This window comes from Heptranchias perlo, chromosome 6 (genome assembly GCF_035084215.1).
Source record: "Heptranchias perlo isolate sHepPer1 chromosome 6, sHepPer1.hap1, whole genome shotgun sequence".
Classification (NCBI taxonomy): domain Eukaryota; kingdom Metazoa; phylum Chordata; class Chondrichthyes; order Hexanchiformes; family Hexanchidae; genus Heptranchias; species Heptranchias perlo.
Genome location: NC_090330.1, coordinates 3774455 through 3785705, shown reverse-complemented (window position 1 = coordinate 3785705; position 11251 = coordinate 3774455). Strand labels below are relative to the sequence as shown.

Below are 11251 nucleotides of genomic sequence, written 5' to 3'. Positions count from 1 at the left end.
ACTCCTTCCGACTCAATTTCAAACCCTGACTGAGCAGGTTTCCCGGGGAAAGTCGATTGGGAGCCGTGAGTAAAATGTTTCGAGCGATTCTAACCTTTGACTGTGCTCATTGCAAATTAAAACTAAAATAAAGTCCTAGAAAATGAGAGAGAGAGAGAGAGAGAGCTGCTGTGATGGGAATTATAATTCTAGACTTTATTATCGATTCTCTCGCTTTCTTTTATGGGCTTGGACTTTGCACGTTGATCTGAGATTTTTTTTTTTTGCAGAGCGACTTTTACATTTATGCCGAGTTTAAATCCTGGGCTTTAAAAGACAGGGAATTAATTGCACGGTGGGATAAACGCGATTTCCCACCTCTACATCCTTCAGAAACAACAGGACAAAATAGTTCAGCGAGCTGTTGTCAAACCTCCTCTTTCTGTATTTTGACCGGGTTGTTTCTGAGGTGAATATTTGGAGTTTACTGTTTTATCCCCCCCCCCACCCCCCCCAAAAAAAGTCAAATAAAACCATTGCAGAAGTTCTGACGTGGAAAGGAATCTGCATCCGAAAGATAAGTTAATACATTCTATCAGTTCAGAGTGTGCAGGAAATGTCACAGCGAAATAGCTGCCAAACCCGTTTCCAAATGGTTGGATCACACTTTTTTAAAACTCCTAATGAGCGAGATTTGACAGGGCTGTGGGCTGAAAAATAACTTGCTGAGGTCTTTGAGATTACTTCAGATCCCAAGCTGCAACCCTCAAAAAACATGAGAAATGACTGAAAATGAGAGAAGATTGATATAAAGGCAATACAGGTGTGACACCCTTATGGGGAGGGGAAGATTTCCTCTGTTTGGTTATTTGTAAAGAAAGAACTTTCATTTCTATAGCGCCTTTCACAACCTCAGGACGTCCCAAAGCGCTTTACAGCCAATGAAGTGTGGTCACTGTTGTAATGTAGGGGAAGGCGGCAGCCAATTTGCGCACAGCAAGATCCCACAAACAGCAATGTGTTAATGACCAGATCATCTGTTTTAGCGATGTTGGTTGAGGGATCAATATTGGTCAGGACACCGGAGGGAACTTGTCTGCTTTTCTTCGAATTAGTGCCATGGAATCTTTTATGTCCACCTGAGAGGGCAGACGGGACCTCAGTTTAAAGACGGCTGTTCTGACTGTTCAGCACTCCCAGTGCGGCACTGGAGTTTCGGCCTAGATATTGAGCATAAACCCCGGCATAGACCAGTTGGGCCGACTGACCTGTTTCTGTGCTGTAAATTCTCTGTGATTCTATGTCATACCTTGTATTTCAGTTTGAAGTAGCATTATCTATTAAAAGCTGGGGGACTAGTTTTCATTCTGTTTGCCTGGCACTGTGACGCCTTGATGCTGTCAAATCATATGGTGTGTTTGGGTCACGAACGGGGTCATTGGGTCGGTTGGAATCGTGTCGTCACGTCAAGTGTGTGATATCACCATGGAGGAAAAGGCACAGCTTCTCTGTGCCCCCAAACATAAGAACGCTCAGGTTGATTAACAACTTCCCGCCCCGGGGTAAAATTGACGCCGCGGATCATCTGCCCCTTGTAGAAACCGCCTGATTTTCCTTTCTACTGTGGCCCACCACAAACTCTGTCCCCTCGCCACCGATTCCAACCCCTTCCCCGGCCACTGTCTCAGGCTGAACCAGACCGTTCGCAACCTCAGCGTCCTATTGGACCCTGAGCTGAGCTTCTGACCCCATGTGCTTTCCGTCACCAAGACCGCCTACTTCCACCTCCGTAACATCGCCCGTCTCCGCCCCTGCCTCAGCTCGTCTGTTGCTGAAACCCTCACCCACGCCTTTATTACCTCCAGACTTGACTATTCCAATGCTCTCCTGGCCGGCCTCCCATCTTCCACCCTCCATAAACTTCAGCTCATCCAAAACTCTGCTGCCCCGTATCCTAACTCGCACCAAGTCCCGTTCACCCATCACCCCTTGAGCTCGCTGACCTACATTGGCTCCCGGTCCGGCAATGCCTCAATTTAAAAAATTCTCATCCTTGTGTTTAAATCCCTCCATGGTCCTCACCCCCTCCCTATCTCTGTGACCTCCTCCAGCCCTACAACCCTCCGAGATCTCTGTGCTCTTCCAATTCTTGCTTCTTGTGCATCCCCCACTTCCTTCACCCCCACCATTGGCGGCCGTGCCTTCAGCTGTCTAAGCTCTAAACTCTGGAATTCCCTCCCTAAACCTCTCCACCTCTCCGCCTCTCTCTCCTCCTTTAAGACGCTTCTTAAAACCTACCTCTTTGACCAAGCTTTTGGTCACCTGTCCTAATGTCTCTTTCTTTGGCTTGGTGTCAATTTTTTGTCTGATTTACTCTCCTGTGATGTGCCTTGGGACGTTTTCCTATGTTAAAGGTGCTGTGTAAACGCAAGTTGTTATTGAAAGGAAAATCGAGTGTTTTTCTATAACGGGCGGTCGATCCGCAATGCCAGATTTACGCCCGGAAGCCCAGTAGAAAATTTACCCCTCTGGTCCTTCAAAGAGTAGAATGTTGGGGGAGGGGAGGGGTGGGGGTGAGAAACAGAAAGTGCTGGAAAGTCTGTAAAGAGGAAGGTCTGATGAAGAGACCACACTTGAAACACATCAACACGTCTGGACTCTCCACTGGTGCTGCCCGACCCACTGAGCGTCTCCGTCACTCTCTGTTTCTGTAAAGAGGAAGGGGCTGCATTAATGTCTCGGGAGCGGACCCTCCGTTGGAACTAGCAATAGGAAGGAAGGACCAACATAAACAAAGAGAGGAAAGGGAGAACAATGAGTGAAGGGAGGGGATATAAACATGCCAACAAATACAAGGAGGCTGATAATGGGTCTTACAGACCTCTGAGCAGAAAGTTTTATAAATGCTGGAAAATACATTAACTGCTCTCATTTAATATTTACTGTGAGCTCTCCAAGGCTATATCTCAATAGTGGGCTATAGTTACCTGCATTTGGGTTAACACAGCAGAATCTGAGAGGAATGGATGGCGAACCTGCAGTATTGGTTGCCAGATATAAAATGTACGTCCCTATTCCCATTAATGAATATTTATGTCTTAAGTTGCTGCTACTAACTGATCTAGATTTTCCGATTCAGCAGTTATTCAACTGTGAGACAGCCAACAACACCAAATTCAAACAGGGCATTAAAAACACAGCAAGTCAGGAACAAACACAGACAGGTTTGAATTGCAGTCCCTGCCGTTTATAATGGCCGTGATCATGCAAACGTGATTTGCCCACTATAGGCGGTGACCGATACGACGGGGCAGCGGTTATGGTTAAGTGGCTGCTGAGCAGAATTTTACGGCTTTAAAGACTGCCAGGGAGAGGACAGTTAAAATTCACACTGCAGCATGGGTTAAAGATAACTGAAAGATCAATTCTGTAAAAACAAAAAAAAACGCTGCAAAAACATGTCAGTCCTGCCGGTGCCTGAAAATGACAAGTGATGTTACCGGATAGTTTTCAGATTACGTAGAATTACATAGAATTTACAGCACAGAAACAGGCCAATCGGTCCATGCCGGTGTTTATGCTCCACACGAGCCTCCTCCCTCCCTACTTCATCTCACCCTATCAGCATATCCTTCTATTCCTTTCTCCATCATGTGTTTATCTAGCTTCCCTTTAAATGTATCTACACTATTCACCTCAACTACTCCTTGTGGGAGCGAGTTCCACATTCTCACCACTCTCTGGGTAAAGAAGTTTCTCCTGAATTCCCTATTGGATTTATTAGTGACTATCTTATATTTATGGCCTCCAGTTCTGATCTCCCCCACAGGTGGAAACACCTTCTCTACGTCTACCCCATCAAACCCTTTCATAATTTTAAAGACCTCTATCAGGTCACCCCTCAGTATTCTCCTTTCTAGAGAAAAGAGCCCCAGCCTGTTTAATTTTTCCTCAGTTCTGGTATCATCCTAGTAAATCTTTTTTGCGCCTTCTCCATTGCCTCTATATCCTTTTCATAATATGGAGACCAGAACTGTTCACAATACTCCAAGTGTGGTCTAACCAAGATTGCACATTACTCTAACATCTGGGCCATTCATTGCAGGCACAAGTTCACTGGAAAGATAAAAGAGTTCTTTCATTGCTTTGCTTGGACTGATAAGTGGCAAGTAACATTCGCGCCAGACAAGTGCCAGGCAATGACCATCTCCAACAAGAGAGAGCCTAACCACCTCCCCTTCACATTCAACGGCATTACCATCGCCGAACCCCCATCATCAACAATCTGGGGGTCACCATTGACCAGCCATATAAATACTGTGGCTACAAGAGCAGGTCAGAGGCTGGGTATTCTGCAGCAAGTGACTCACCTCCTGACTCCCCAAAGCCTTTCCACCATCTACAAGGCACAAGTCAGGAGTGTGATGGAATACTGTCCACTTGCCTGGATGAGTGCAGCTCCAACAACACTCAAGAAGCTTTACACCATCCAGGACAAAGCAGCCCGCTTGATTGGCACCCCACCCACCACCCAAAACATTCACTCCCTTCACCACCGGCGCACAGTGGCTGCAGTGTGTACCATCTACAGGATGCACTGCAGCAACTCGCCAAGGCTTCTTCGACAGCACCTCCCATACCCGCGACCTCTACCACCTAGAAGGACAAGAGCAGCAGGTACATGGGAACAAGATCACCTGCACGTTCCCCTCCAAGTCACACACCATCCCGACTTGGAAATATATCGCCGTTCCTTCATCGTCGCTGGGTCAAAATCCTGGAACTCCCTTCCTAACAGCACTGATGTGGAGATGCCGGTGATGGACTGGGGTGGACAAATGTAAGGAGTCTTACATTACCAGGTTATAGTCCAACAGCTTTATTTGAAATCACAAGCTTTCGGAGGCTTCCTCCTTCGTCAGCACTGTGGGAGAACCTTCACCACATGGACTGCAGCGGTTCAAGAAGGCAGCTCACCACCACCTTCTCAAGGGCAATTAGGGATGGGCAATAAATGCCGGCCTCGCCAGCGACGCCCACATCCCATGAACGAATAAATAAAAAAAAAAGTCCTTAATGGTTTCATTTACTTATCATAGTACCATAGTAGGTACAGCACTGAAGGAGGTCATTCAACCCATCGTGCCTGTGCCGGCTCTTTGAAAGAGCTATCCAATTAGTCCCACTCCCCTGCTCTTTCCCCATAGTCCTGTAAATTTTTTCCCTTCAAGTATTTATCCAATTCCCTTTTGAAAGTTACTATTGAATCTGCTTCCACCGCCCTTTCAGGCAGCGCATTCCGGATCATAACAACTCGCTGCGTAAAAAAATGTTTCCTCATCTCCCCTCTGGCTCTTTTGCCGATCACCTTAAATCTGTGTCCTCTGGTTACTGACCCTTCTCCCACTGGAAATAGTTTCTCCTTATTTACTCCATCAAAACCCCTTCATGATTTTGAACACCTCTATCAAATCTTCTCTGTTCTAAGGAGAACAATCCCAGCTTCTCCACATAAGTGAAGTCCCTCATCCCTGGTCTTTGGCCTTGCATTCAGTGACCTTAATGAAGGTACGAACTAGTGAGTAAGCACAGCCGTTTCTGCCTGAAATGATCAGAGCTTCAGACGCTTTAACCCGGCAACTTTGAAATTGACGTTAAAGCAAATGGATAATTTTGGCCAATATAAGCAACTGCCCGTTGTTTTAAGTGGTGGGGACTGAACCGGGCCTCAAGGACCACATGTCAGCCTAGGGTTTGTAAGTCTGGATATCTCTGTGCTCAAGTATCTGATTGGACCAGTGAGTGCCCCTTTTGATTTTTTTCCAAATTTGTTCTTGGGACATGGGTGACATTGGCAAGGCAGTATTTATTGCCCATCCCTCGTTGCCTAAAGGGCATCAAGAGTCAACCATATCATATGGAATTGGAGTCACGTTAGGCCAGACCGGGTAAGCTCCCTTCCACTGAAGGGACATTAATGAACCAGTTGCCAGATTTTCACAATCATTTTCTGGTGCCAGCACACAAATTGACAGATTTATTAAATTCAGTTCTGCACAACTTACCCATGTGTGGGATTTGAACTCACGACCGCTCGGGTTGCTAGTCCAAAGCCATAACCACTAGGCCACTGAACCCAAAACTGTAGGTCTGTATAGTATTTAAGTGGCATCGAGCCAACATTTTAAAATAAATTTCTGCTATTCGTGTATTTGGGAAGCTGTGAGATGTAATCTGTGTGTTGTTTGAATCATCACCCCCAATCACATTGTTCTACTTCTGTTTTCTTTGGGAAATCCTGACATCAAACAATCACTAAGGGAAAAAAGCAGCAGCTGTACGCAATATGGTGAGTTCAAATCCCACCACGGCCGTTTGTGAATTGGAATTCAGTTTAAAGAAACAACCAGGAAATAACTTGGTTTCAGTAAAAGTGACCATGAAGCTGTCGGATTGTCGTTAAAAACCCAAACTGGTTCACTAACGTCCTTTCGGGAAGGAAACCTGCCGTCCTTACCCGGTCTGGGCCTCTATGTGACTCCAGTCCCACGCCAACTTGGTTGACTCTTATCTACCCTCCGAAGTGGCCTAGCGAGCCTCTCTCTTGCATCGAACGGAAGGAGAAGGCCCAGAACCACCACCATCTCAGGGCACTAGAGATGGGCAATAACTGCCAGCTTCACCAGCGACCCCCCCCCATCCTGAAAATTAATAAGAAGGAAAGATGTGCTGATCCTCACCAAGGTGGGAAGGATTTTAGGTTTCGTTAAGGCATCATTCTATTTTTTGGATGCAACACAAGTTTCATGTTGCATGAAACTGCACGCTATCTGATGAATTCCCCTCATGGTTGACTAGTGAATGCACCGTCCAGTGTGGAACTGAATCATGCTTTTCTTTTTACGCAGCGAGTTGTTATGATCTGGAATGCGCTGCCTGAAAGGGCGGTGGAAGCAGATTCAATAATAACTTTCAAAAGGGAATTGGATAAATACTTGAAGGGGAAAAAATGTGCAGGGCTACGGGGAAAGGGCAAGGGAGTGGGACTAATTGGATAGCTCTTTCAAAGAGCCAGCACAGGAACGATGGGCCGAATGGCCTGCTCTTGTGCTGTACCTCTGCCGATCAGGAAAAGCCTCAGCTTCTGTGTCGAGTGAGCTGATCTACAATTGGATTTGGCATCCCTGGGCCAGACATGGCACAAATCAGCCAGGTTGCCTGCTGCTGATTCAGTCACCCCTGCAAGAAAGCGTCTGCACGCGTTGGATGAGGACAAGGTCAGGATTCAGTCCGGTGCCCTCCAAGGTGTCGGGCGTGGCTCAGTGGGTAGCACTCTCACCTCTGGTTGCGGGTTCAAGTCCCATTCCAGAGACCTGTAACACAAAATCTAGGCTGACACTCCCAGTGCATTATTGAGGGAGTGCTGCACTGTCGGAGGTGCCGTCTTTCGGATGAAGTTAAACCGGGGCCCCGTCTGAACTCTCAGGTGGACGTAAAAGTTCCCACGGCCACTATTTTGAAGAAGAGCAGGGGAGCTCTCCCCGGTGCCCTGGACCAATATTTATCCCTCAACCAACATCACTAAAAACGGATGATCTAGCCATTTACCTCATTGCTGTTTGTGGGATCTTGCTGTGTGCAAATTGGCTGCTGTGTTTCCCTACCTTACACTTCAAAAGTACTTCATTGGCTGAGAAGTGCTTTGGGAAGTCCTGAGGTTGTGAAAGGCGCTATATAAATGCAAGCTCTTTTCTTTCCATGGTCGACACTTCTGGTCGAGGCTCGTGGTGGGTCATTGGAGTGCAACAAAGGTTCACTAGATTGATTCCTGGGATGAGAGGGTTGTCCCATGAGGAGAGATTGAGTAAAATGGGCCTATATTCTCTGGAGTTTAGAAGAATGAGAGGTGATCTCATTAAAATTCTTAGAGGGTTTGATGCTGGAGAGTCTAGAACTAGGGGGCATAGTCTCAAGAAAAGGGGTCAGCCAATTAGGATCGATGTAAGGAAAAATTTCTTCACTCAGAGGGTTGTGAATCTTTGGAATTCTCTCCCCCAGAGGGCTGTGGATGCTCAGTCGTTGAGAATATTCAAGTCTGAGATCGATAGATTTTTGGACACGAGGGGAATCAAAGGATATGGGGATCGGGCGGGAAAGTGGAGTTGAGGTAGAAGATCAGCCGTGGTCTTATTGAATGGCGGAGTAGGCTGGATGGGACTGCTCCTAATTCTTACGTTCTTATATATGAAGAATGGTCTTATGAGTGAGGGGATGGGAGGGATGTTAGGGAGTGAAGAACACTGGAAAAGCTCGTGTGGGAGGATTGCAATCCCAAGTAGGAAAATCATGATACATGGATTGGCATATATGGGCAATTCTGCCATATTCCCTTGTTGTCCTTTCCTGGAGAGGGAGAAGAAGCAAGAGATTGCAATGGAGAATGAGCTCGCCCAGCATTCATGGCAACTATGAAACCCCTCTATCAAAGCTAGAGGCCTACATCGTTTTAATAGATAGCTGTTACTGTTGCTATGGATTCTGAGCTAGGCAACCCCCCCCCCTAGCCGTGAGATAAAATGGGGGCAAAAAATCCACATCGCGAAGAGAAAAAGGAACAAGCGCTAGGGAAGTGAAAGTGATAAAAGGAAGAGAAAGAGGCAGAGGGGAAGAGAGAAAAAAGGGGGATGTAGCATTCATTAATTTCACTCGGATGTTCTTTGCAGCCAGTGGGCAACACGCTGCCTTAAACCAGGTTCATGTTTGTTTGTGATGGCTTGTGATTGAAAATTTTGCACTGGGGATTTGTCCAATGTTGATTGCTCAACATTATGTTCCATCCAGGGGAATGAGAGGTACTGTCGCCGTGGCCTCTCTTTGCACTTTCTCTGACTTCTTCTGACATTAAACAAGCAATTGTTCCACTTTCCTCCCATCATTGTTTGAGGAGAGTGTGCCTGTAATTGTAATTTCCATTGCTACAAACAACGTAAGGAAGTTATGCCAAACTTTTATAAATCACTACTTGGGCCTCAGCTGAAGTATTGTGTCCAATTCTGGGCACAACACTTTAGGAAGGTTGTCAGGCCTTAGAGAGGGTGCGGAGGAGATTTACTAGAATGGTAACGGGGATGAGGGACTTCAATTATGTGGAGAGACTGGAGAAGCTGGGGTTGTTCTCCTTAGAGCAGAGACGGTTAAGGGGAGATTTAATAGCGGTGTTCAAAATCATGAAAGGTTTTGATAGAATAAATAAGGAGAAACTGTTTTCACCGGCAGGGGGGTCGGTAACCAGAGGACACAGATTTAAGATAATTGGCAAAAAAGATTTTTTTAACGCATTGAGTCGTTCTGATCTGGAATGCGCTGCCTGAAAGGGCGGTGGAAGCAGATTCAATAATAACTTTCAAAAGGGAATTGCATCGAAAAGGAAAGATTTGCAGGGCTATGGGGTAAGAGCGGGGGGAGTGGGACTAATTGAATAGCTCTTTCAAAGAGCCGGCAAAGGAAGGATGGGCTGAATGGCCTCCTTCTATGCTGTACGATTTTAAAGAGTTGGATTGTGTTGTGTTGTCACTTGCTTTATTCTGCCAGAGCAAAAGGCAGAGTGAAGTAAAGACTCCCTTCCTTGACGGCTCTCTGGCAGTCACAGCTCTCTCTTATCAGACACAATATCAGCAACTTGTCCGGAGAGAATTCTTACGGGGATTTGTCAGGATCCATCCCAAAGATGAAACATTGCTGTCAGCCGTGGCTTTGTTGGCAGCGCTCTCATCTCTGAATCATAAAGGTCACGGGTTCAAGTCCCACCCCAGAGGCTTGAGCACAAAACCAATGCTGACAGTGCCAGTACTGAGGGAGTGCTGCACTGTCGGAGGTGCCGTCTTTTGGATGAGCTGTTAAACCGAGGCCCCGTCTGCCCTCTCAGGTGCACGTAAAAGGTCCCATGACATTATTTCGAAGATGAGCCGGGGAGTTCTCCCCGGTGTCCTGGGGCCAATATTTATCCCTCAACCAACATCATTGGAAAACTGATGATCTGGTCATTTATCTCTTTGCTGTTTGTGGGATCTTGCTGTGCACAAATTGGCTACTGCATTTCCTACATTACAACAGCGACTACACTTCATGAAAGTACTTCATTGGCTGTAAAGTGTTTTGGGAAGATCTGAGGTCATGAAAGACACTTTATAAATGCAAGTTCCTTCTTTCTAAAATGCCGGAGGTGTACAGACTAAGAGGGCCCCAAGTTCGATTCCTGGCCTGAGTTGAGTTAGCTGGTCTGAAGTGGGACAGCTAAAGGGGCTTTAAAGTGGACCTCAGAGCCCTGAGCTAGGGTAAGACAAAAAAGTCACCATTCGTTCCCAGTCCCTATCCAGTGGGCCAGGCGGTGACATCGGAGGAGGGCAGGGTCTGCTCAGCTGTGATGAGCCCACAGTCCAAAAGTGCTTTTGTATTAGAAAGGCGCCTTTCCATTACAGTCAAAGGAAAGGTAAGTCGGGCGGGGTGTGTAACGGGCGTGGGTATAATGGGCAGGTGTGTAATGGGCAGGGTGTGTAATGGGCAGGTGCGTAACGGGCAGGGTGTTGTAACGGGCAGGGTGCGTAACGGGCAGGGTGTGTAATGGGCAGGGTGTGTAATGGGCAGGTGCGTAACGGGCAGGGTGCGTAACGGGCAGGGTGTTGTAACGGGCAGGGTGTGTAACGGGCAGGGTGTGTAACGGGCGGATGTAAAACGGGCGCTGATCCACTATCGCCCCATTTGTGCCCGGAGGCGAAAGTTAAAACCTACCCCGAAGACTATTGCTGGGCTCTGCTTCCCCATGCACTGGTGATTGCTGATGGCAGCCCCGCAGTTCAACAGGCACTGGCTCCCTCTGGGTTACAGTTCAACAGGCACTGGCTCCCACTGGGTTACAGTTCAACAGGCACTGGTTATTGCTGGGTTACAGTTCAACAGGCACTGGCTCCCACTGGGTTACAGTTCAACAGGCACTGGCTCCCACTGGGTTACAGTTCAACAGGCACTGGCTCCCACTGGGTTACAGTTCAACAGGCACTGGCTCCCACTGGGTTACAGTTCAACAGGCACTGGCTCCCACTGGGTTACAGTTCAACAGGCACTGGCTCCCACTGGGGCACAGTTCAACAGGCACTGGCTCCCACTGGGGCACAGTTCAACAGGCACTGGCTCCCACTGGGGCACAGTTCAACAGGCACTGGCTCCCACTGGGGCACAGTTCAACAGGCATTAGCTCCCACTGGGGTACAGTTCA

At 47.4% G+C, this 11251-nt stretch overlaps 1 protein-coding gene across 2 annotated transcripts in view; it reads left to right on the top strand.

Moving 5' to 3' along the window:
* LOC137322684 (solute carrier organic anion transporter family member 2B1-like) overlaps positions 1–11251 on the top strand; it is a 90544-nt gene continuing 79293 nt past the window's right edge. The window contains exon 1 of one of the 2 annotated variants that reach the window (XM_067985620.1): positions 1–65. The gene's annotated coding sequence lies outside the window, so the exon portion shown is untranslated. The remainder of the gene's footprint in view (positions 66–11251) is intronic. The other variant, XM_067985621.1, reaches the window with a different exon arrangement.